We start from the raw sequence: 8,668 nt of genomic DNA, 5'->3' as shown, positions 1-8,668 counted from the left end.
TCCATTTGCCCCCGGAGCCCGCCAGACCCCTGGCTCTAGGAGGCTGCCCAGGCGGTGCTGCCAACTGCCCCCAGGTGCTAGCTAGCGGCAGTGGCAGCGGCCGGCCACGGGGGGAGCACACACACCTGCGGGTGTCCCCGGGCCGCACACACGGACTGCCCCGCGCCTCCGTGGGTTGCAAATGAGCCCTCCGGGAACACTTGCCTGCCCTAGGGGCTTGTCGGGCGGGGCCGACGCAGGGTGGGTGAGTGGGGGGGGACTGCTGCTGGCACACACCCACTCCTGAAGCCCACTGGGGCAGTCCAAGGGCTATGAGCTCGGAGCTCGGGCACGGGCTGTCCCAGCAGGGCCTCGCGAGGCTGGACCGATGTGCTCCCGGACCAAAAGTGTTGTAAAGGCCCAGGGCACGACCCTGCTGCGACCCCCAGCACCTCCTGGGTGCCCGCCAACACCCTTGGGCCGGGATGAGGTGCCACCTTGTGCGTGGAAGCCCCGCCCAGAGGCAAGAAGCCCCCAAGGCCCGAGGGCGCGCCCGACCCTGCAGCCCTGCTGCAGCCACAGGGAACGGGATGTCTGAGAGGGCAGCCCCCACTGCCCAAGCCTCCGCTGGCAGTTCCCCGAAGGGCTGGTGGCAGCTGCGCCTCAGCAGCCAGCCTCCCTCCCACCCTCCCTGCCTCCCTCTGGTCGGGCACTGCAAGCCACACAGCCACTTGTGTCCCCTGTGTCCCTGGAGGCCGCAGCGCGTTTTGGGTTTTGGAGCGGACGGGCCCCTCTCGGCTTCGGTAGTCCATTTGCCCCCGGAGCCCGCCAGACCCCTGGCTCTAGGAGGCTGCCCAGGCGGTGCTGCCAACTGCCCCCAGGTGCTAGCTAGCGGCAGTGGCAGCGGCCGGCCACGGGGGGAGCACACACACCTGCGGGTGTCCCCGGGCCGCACACACGGACTGCCTCGGGACTCCGCGGGTTGCAAATGAGCCCTCTGGGAACCCTTGCCTGCCCTAGGGGCTTGTCAGGCGCGGCCGACGCCCAGGGACCGACTCTGCTGCGACCCCAGCACCTCCTGGGTGCCCGCCACCACCCTTGGGCCGGGATGAGGTGCCACCTTGTGCGTGGAAGCCCCGCCCAGAGGCAAGAAGCCCCCAAGGCCCAAGGGCGCGCCCGACCCTGCAGCCCTGCTGCAGCCACAGGGAACGGGATGTCTGAGAGGGCAGCCCCCACTGCCCAAGCCTCCGCTGGCAGTTCCCCGAAGGGCTGGTGGCGGCTGCGCCTCAGCAGCCAGCCTCCCTCCCACACTCCCTGCCTCCCTCTGGTCGGGCACTGCAAGCCACACAGCCACTTGTGTCCCCTGTGTCCCTGGAGGCCGCAGCGCGTTTTGGGTTTTGGAGCGGACGGGCCCCTCTCGGCTTCCGTAGACCATTTGCCCCCGGAGCCCGCCAGACCCCTGGCTCTAGGAGGCTGCCCAGGCGGTGCTGCCAACTGTCCCCAGGTGCTAGCTAGCGGCAGTGGCAGCGGCCGGCCACGGGGGGAGCACACACACCTGCGGGTGTCCCCGGGCCACACACACGGACTGCCCCGCGCCTCCGTGGGTTGCAAATGAGCCCTCCGGGAACCCTTGCCTGCCCTAGGGGCTTGTCGGGCGGGGCCGACGCAGGGTGGGTGAGTGGGGGGGGACTGCTGCTGGCACACACCCACTCCTGAAGCCCACTGGGGCGGTCCAAGGGCTATGAGCTCGGAGCTCGGGCACGGGCTGTCCCAGAAGGGCCTCGCGAGGGTGGACCGATATGCTCCTGGACCAAAAGTGTTGTAAAGGCCCAGGGCACGACTCTCCTGCGACCCCCAGCACCTCCTGGGTGCCCGCCACCACCCTTGGGCCGGGATGAGGTGCCACCTTGTGCGTGGAAGCCCCGCCCAGAGGCAAGAAGCCCCCAAGGCCCGAGGGCGTGCCCGACCCTGCAGCCCTGCTGCAGCCACAGGGAACGGGATGTCTGAGAGGGCAGCCCCACTGCACAAGCCTCCGCTGGTAGTTCCCCGAAGGGCTGGTGGCGGCTGCGCCTCAGCAGCCAGCCTCCCTCCCACCCTCCCTGCCTCCCTCTGGTCGGGCACTGCAAGCCACACAGCCACTTGTGTCCCCTGTGTCCCTGGAGGCCGCAGCGCGTTTTGGGTTTTGGAGCGGACGGGCCCCTCTCGGCTTCCGTAGTCCATTTGCCCCCGGAGCCCCCCAGACCCCTGGCTCTAGGAGGCTGCCCAGGCGGTTCTGCCAACTGCCCCCAGGTGCTGGCTAGCAGCAGCGGCCGGCCACGGGGGGAGCACACACACATGCGGGTGTCCCCGGGCCGCACACACAGACTGCCCCGCGCCTCCGTGGGTTGCAAATGAGCGCTACGGGAACCCTTGCCTGCCCTAGGGGCTTGTCGAGCGGGGCCGACGCAGGGTGGGTGAGTGGGGGGGGACTCCTGCTGGCACACACCCACTCCTGAAGCCCACTGGGGCGGTCCAAGGGCTATGAGCTCGGAGCTCGGGCACGGGCTGTCCCAGCAGGGCCTCGCGAGGGTGGACCGATATGCTCCCGGACCAAAAGTGTTGTAAAGGCCCAGGGCACGACTCTCCTGCGACCCCCAGCACCTCCTGGGTGCCCGCCACCACCCTTGGGCCGGGATGAGGTGCCACCTTGTGCGTGGAAGCCCCGCCCAGAGGCAAGAAGCCCCCAAGGCCCGAGGGCGCGCCCGACCCTGCAGCCCTGCTGCAGCCACAGGGAACGGGATGTCTGAGAGGGCAGCCCCCACTGCCCAAGCCTCCGCTGGCAGTTCCCCGAAGGGCTGGTGGCGGCTGCGCCTCAGCAGCCAGCCTCCCTCCCACCCTCCCTGCCTCCCTCTGGTCGGGCACTGCAAGCCACACAGCCACTTGTGTCCCCTGTGTCCCTGGAGGCCGCAGCGCGTTTTGGGTTTTGGAGCGGACGGGCCCCTCTCGGCTTCCGTAGTCCATTTGCCCCCGGAGCCCGCCAGACCCCTGGCTCTAGGAGGCTGCCCAGGCGGTGCTGCCAACTGCCCCCAGGTGCTAGCTAGCGGCAGTGGCAGCGGCCGGCCACGGGGGGAGCACACACACCTGCGGGTGTCCCCGGGCCGCACACACGGACTGCCCCGGGACTCCGCGGGTTGCAAATGAGCCCTCTGGGAACCCTTGCCTGCCCTAGGGGCTTGTCAGGCGCGGCCGACGCCCACGGACCGACCCTGCTGCGACCCCCAGCACCTCCTGGGTGCCCGCCACCACCCTTGGGCCGGGATGAGGTGCCACCTTGTGCGTGGAAGCCCCGCCCAGAGGCAAGAAGCCCCCAAGGCCCGAGGGCGCGCCCGACCCTGCAGCCCTGCTGCAGCCACAGGGAACGGGATGTCTGAGAGGGCAGCCCCCACTGCCCAAGCCTCCGCTGGCAGTTCCCCGAAGGGCTGGTGGCGGCTGCGCCTCAGCAGCCAGCCTCCCTCCCACCCTCCCTGCCTCCCTCTGGTCGGGCACTGCAAGCCACACAGCCACTTGTGTCCCCTGTGTCCCTGGAGGCCGCAGCGCGTTTTGGGTTTTGGAGCGGACGGGCCCCTCTCGGCTTCCGTAGTCCATTTGCCCCCGGAGCCCGCCAGACCCCTGGCTCTAGGAGGCTGCCCAGGCGGTGCTGCCAACTGCCCCCAGGTGCTAGCTAGCGGCAGTGGCAGCGGCCGGCCACGGGGGGAGCACACACACCTGCGGGTGTCCCCGGGCCGCACACACGGACTGCCCCGCGCCTCCGTGGGTTGCAAATGAGCCCTCCGGGAACCCTTGCCTGCCCTAGGGGCTTGTCGGGCGGGGCCGACGCAGGGTGGGTGAGTGGGGGGGGGACTGCTGCTGGCACACACCCACTCCTGAAGCCCACTGGGGCGGTCCAAGGGCTATGAGCTCGGAGCTCGGGCACGGGCTGTCCCAGCAGGGCCTCGTGAGGGTGGACCGATATGCTCCCGGACCAAAAGTGTTGTAAAGGCCCAGGGCACGACCCTGCTGCGACCCCCAGCACCTCCTGGGTGCCCACCACCGCCCTTGGGCCGGGATGAGGTGCCACCTTGTGCGTGGAAGCCCCGCCCAGAGGCAAGAAGCCCCCAAGGCCCGAGGGCGCGCCCGACCCTGCAGCCCTGCTGCAGCCACAGGGAACGGGATGTCTGAGAGGGCAGCCCCCACTGCCCAAGCCTCCGCTGGCAGTTCCCCGAAGGGCTGGTGGCGGCTGCGCCTCAGCAGCCAGCCTCCCTCCCACCCTCCCTGCCTCCCTCTGGTCGGGCACTGCAAGCCACACAGCCACTTGTGTCCCCTGTGTCCCTGGAGGCCGCAGCGCGTTTTGGGTTTTGGAGCGGACGGGCCCCTCTTGGCTTCCGTAGTCCATTTGCCCCCGGAGCCCGCCAGACCCCTGGCTCTAGGAGGCTGCCCAGGCGGTGCTGCCAACTGCCCCCAGGTGCTAGCTAGCGGCAGTGGCAGCGGCCGGCCACGGGGGGAGCACACACACCTGCGGGTGTCCCCGGGCCGCACACACGGACTGCCCCGCGCCTCCGTGGGTTGCAAATGAGCCCTCCGGGAACCCTTGCCTGCCCTAGGGGCTTGTCGGGCGGGGCCGACGCAGGGTGGGTGAGTGGGGGGGACTGCTGTTGGCACACACCCACTCCTGAAGCCCACTGGGGCGGTCCAAGGGCTATGAGCTCGGAGCTCGGGCACGGGCTGTCCGAGCAGGGCCTCCCGAGGGTGGACCGATATGCTCCCGGACCAAAAGTGTTGTAAAGGCCCAGGGCACGACCCTGCTGCGACCCCCAGCACCTCCTGGGTGCCCGCCACCACCCTTGGGCCGGGATGAGTTGCCACCTTGTGCGTGGAAGCCCCGCCCAGAGGTAAGAAGCCCCCAAGGCCCGAGGGCACGCCCGACCCTGCAGCCCTGCTGCAGCCACAGGGAACGGGATGTCTGAGAGGGCAGCCCCCACTGCCCAAGCCTCCGCTGGCAGTTCCCCGAAGGGCTGGTGGCGGCTGCGCCTCAGCAGCCAGCCTCCCTCCCACCCTCCCTGCCTCCCTCTGGTCGGGCACTGCAAGCCACACAGCCACTTGTGTCCCCTGTGTCCCTGGAGGCCGCAGCGCGTTTTGGGTTTTGGAGCGGACGGGCCCCTCTCGGCGTCCGTAGTCCATTTGCCCCCGGAGCCCGCCAGACCCCTGGCTCTAGGAGGCTGCCCAGGCGGTGCTGCCAACTGCCCCCAGGTGCTAGCTAGCGGCAGTGGCAGCGGCCGGCCACGGGGGGAGCACACACACCTGCGGGTGTCCCCGGGCTGCACACACGGACTGGCCCGCGCCTCCGTGGGTTGCAAATGAGCCCTCCGGGAACACTTGCCTGCCCTAGGGGCTTGTCGGGCGGGGCCGACGCAGGGTGGGTGAGTGGGGGGGGACTGCTGCTGGCACACACCCACTCCTGAAGCCCACTGGGGCGGTCCAAGGGCTATGAGCTCGGAGCTCCGGCACGGGCTGTCCCAGCTGGCCCTCCCGAGGGTGGACCGATATGCTCCCGGACCAAAAGTGTTGTAAAGGCCCAGGGCACGACCCTGCTGCGACCCCCAGCACCTCCTGGGTGCCCGCCACCACCCTTGGGCCGGGATGAGGTGCCACCTTGTGCGTGGAAGCCCCGCCCAGAGGCAAGAAGCCCCCAAGGCCCGAGGGCGCGCCCGACCCTGCAGCCCTGCTGCAGCCACAGGGAACGGGATGTCTGAGAGGGCAGCCCCCACTGCCCAAGCCTCCGCTGGCAGTTCCCCGAAGGGCTGGTGGCGGCTGCGCCTCAGCAGCCAGCCTCCCTCCCACCCTCCCTGCCTCCCTCTGGTCGGGCACTGCAAGCCACACAGCCACTTGTGTCCCCTGTGTCCCTGGAGGCCGCAGCGCGTTTTGGGTTTTGGAGCGGACGGGCCCCTCTCGGCTTCCGTAGTCCATTTGCCCCCGGAGCCCGCCAGACCCCTGGCTCTAGGAGGCTGCCCAGGCGGTGCTGCCAACTGCCCCCCAGGTGCTAGCTAGCGGCAGTGGCAGCGGCCGGCCACGGGGGGAGCACACACACCTGCGGGTGTCCCCGGGCCGCACACACGGACTGCCCCGCGCCTCCGTGGGTTGCAAATGAGCCCTCCGGGAACCCTTGCCTGCCCTAGGGGCTTGTCGGGCGGGGCCGACGCAGGGTGGGTGAGTGGGGGGGGACTGCTGCTGGCACACACCCACTCCTGAAGCCCCACTGGGGCGGTCCAAGGGCTATGAGCTCGGAGCTGGGGCACGGGCTGTCCCAGCAGGGCCTCGCGAGGGTGGACCGATATGCTCCCGGACCAAAAGTGTTGTAAAGGCCCAGGGCACGACTCTCCTGCGACCCCCAGCACCTCCTGGGTGCCCGCCACCACCCTTGGGCCGGGATGAGGTGCCACCTTGTGCGTGGAAGCCCCGCCCAGAGGCAAGAAGCCCCCAAGGCCCGAGGGCACGCCCGACCCTGCAGCCCTGCTGCAGCCACAGGGAACGGGATGTCTGAGAGGGCAGCCCCCACTGCCCAAGCCTCTGCTGGCAGTTCCCCGAAGGGCTGGTGGCGGCTGCGCCTCAGCAGCCAGCCTCCCTCCCACCCTCCCTGCCTCCCTCTGGTCGGGCACTGCAAGCCACACAGCCACTTGTGTCCCCTGTGTCCCTGGAGGCCGCAGCGCGTTTTGGGTTTTGGAGCGGACGGGCCCCTCTCGGCTTCCGTAGTCCATTTGCCCCCGGAGCCCGCCAGACCCCTGGCTCTAGGATGCTGCCCAGGCGGTGCTGCCAACTGTCCCCAGGTGCTAGCTAGCGGCAGTGGCAGCAGCCGGCCACGGGGGGAGCACACAAACCTGCGGGTGTCCCCGGGCCGCACACACGGACTGCCCCGCGCCTCCGTGGGTTGCAAATGAGCCCTCCGGGAACCCTTGCCTGCCCTAGGGGCTTGTCGGGCGGGGCCGACGCAGGGTGGGTTAGTGGGGGGGGGACTGCTGCTGGCACACGCCCACTCCTGAAGCCCACTGGGGCGGTCCAAGGGCTATGAGCTCGGAGCTCGGGCACGGGCTGTCCCAGCAGGGCCTCGCGAGGGTGGACCAACATGCTCCCGGACCAAAAGTGTTGTAAAGGCCCAGGGCACGACTCTCCTGCGACCCCCAGCACCTCCTGGGTGCCCTCCACCACCCTTGGGCTGGGATGAGGTGCCACCTTGTGCGTGGAAGCCCCGCCCAGAGGCAAGAAGCCCCCAAGGCCCGAGGGCGTGCCCGACCCTGCAGCCCTGCTGCAGCCACAGGGAACGGGATGTCTGAGAGGGCAGCCCCCACTGCCCAAGCCTCCGCTGGCAGTTCCCCGAAGGGCTGGTGGCGGCTGCGCCTCAGCAGCCAGCCTCCCTCCCACCCTCCCTGCCTCCCTCTGGTCGGGCACTGCAAGCCACACAGCCACTTGTGTCCCCTGTGTCCCTGGAGGCCGCAGCGCGTTTTGGGTTTTGGAGCGGACGGGCCCCTCTCGGCTTCCGTAGTCCATTTGCCCCCTGAGCCCGCCAGACCCCTGGCTCTAGGAGGCTGCCCAGGCGGTGCTGCCAACTGCCCCCAGGTGCTAGCTAGCGGCAGTGGCAGCGGCCGGCCACGGGGGGAGCACACACACCTGCGGGTGTCCCCGGGCCGCACACACGGACTGCCCCGCGCCTCCGTGGGTTGCAAATGAGCCCTCCGGGAACCCTTGCCTGCCCTAGGGGCTTGTCGGGCGGGGCCGAGGCAGGGTGGGTGAGTGGGGGGGGGACTGCTGCTGGCACACACCCACTCCTGAAGCCCACTGGGGCGGTCCAAGGGCTATGAGCTCGGAGCTCGGGCACGGGCTGTCCCAGCAGGGCCTCGCGAGGGTGGACCGATATGCTCCCGGACCAAAAATGTTGTAAATGCCCAGGGCACGACCCTGCTGCGACCCCAGCACCTCCTGGGTGCCCGCCACCACCCTTGGGCCGGGATGAGGTGCCACCTTGTGCGTGGAAGCCCCGCCCAGAGGCAAGAAGCCCCCAAGGCCCGAGGGCGCGCCCGACCCTGCAGCCCTGCTGCAGCCACAGGGAACGGGATGTCTGAGAGGGCAGCCCCCACTGCCCAAGCCTCCGCTGGCAGTTCCCCGAAGGGCTGGTGGCGGCTGCGCCTCAGCAGCCAGCCTCCCTCCCACCCTCCCTGCCTCCCTCTGGTCGGGCACTGCAAGCCACACAGCCACTTGTGTCCCCTGTGTCCCTGGAGGCCGCAGCGCGTTTTGGGTTTTGGAGCGGATGGGCCCCTCTCGGCTTCCGTAGTCCATTTGCCCCCGGAGCCCGCCAGACCCCTGGCTCTAGGAGGCTGCCCAGGCGGTGCTGCCAACTGCCCCCAGGTGCTAGCTAGCGGCAGTGGCAGCGGCCGGCCATGGGGGGAGCACACACACCTGCGGGTGTCCCCGGGCCGCACACACGGACTGCCCCGCGCCTCCGTGGGTTGCAAATGAGCCCTCCGGGAACCCTTGCCTGCCCTAGGGGCTTGTCGGGCAGGGCCGACGCAGGGTGGGTGAGTGGGGGGGACTGCTGCTGGCACACACCCACTCCTGAAGCCCACTGGGGCGGTCCAAGGGCTATGAGCTCGGAGCTCGGGCACGGGCTGTCCCAGCAGGGCCT

The sequence above is a fragment of the Lepus europaeus genome, unplaced genomic scaffold, assembly GCF_033115175.1.
Source record: "Lepus europaeus isolate LE1 unplaced genomic scaffold, mLepTim1.pri SCAFFOLD_74, whole genome shotgun sequence".
Taxonomy (NCBI): Eukaryota; Metazoa; Chordata; class Mammalia; order Lagomorpha; family Leporidae; genus Lepus; species Lepus europaeus.
Note: the sequence above shows the minus strand (reverse complement) of the source record.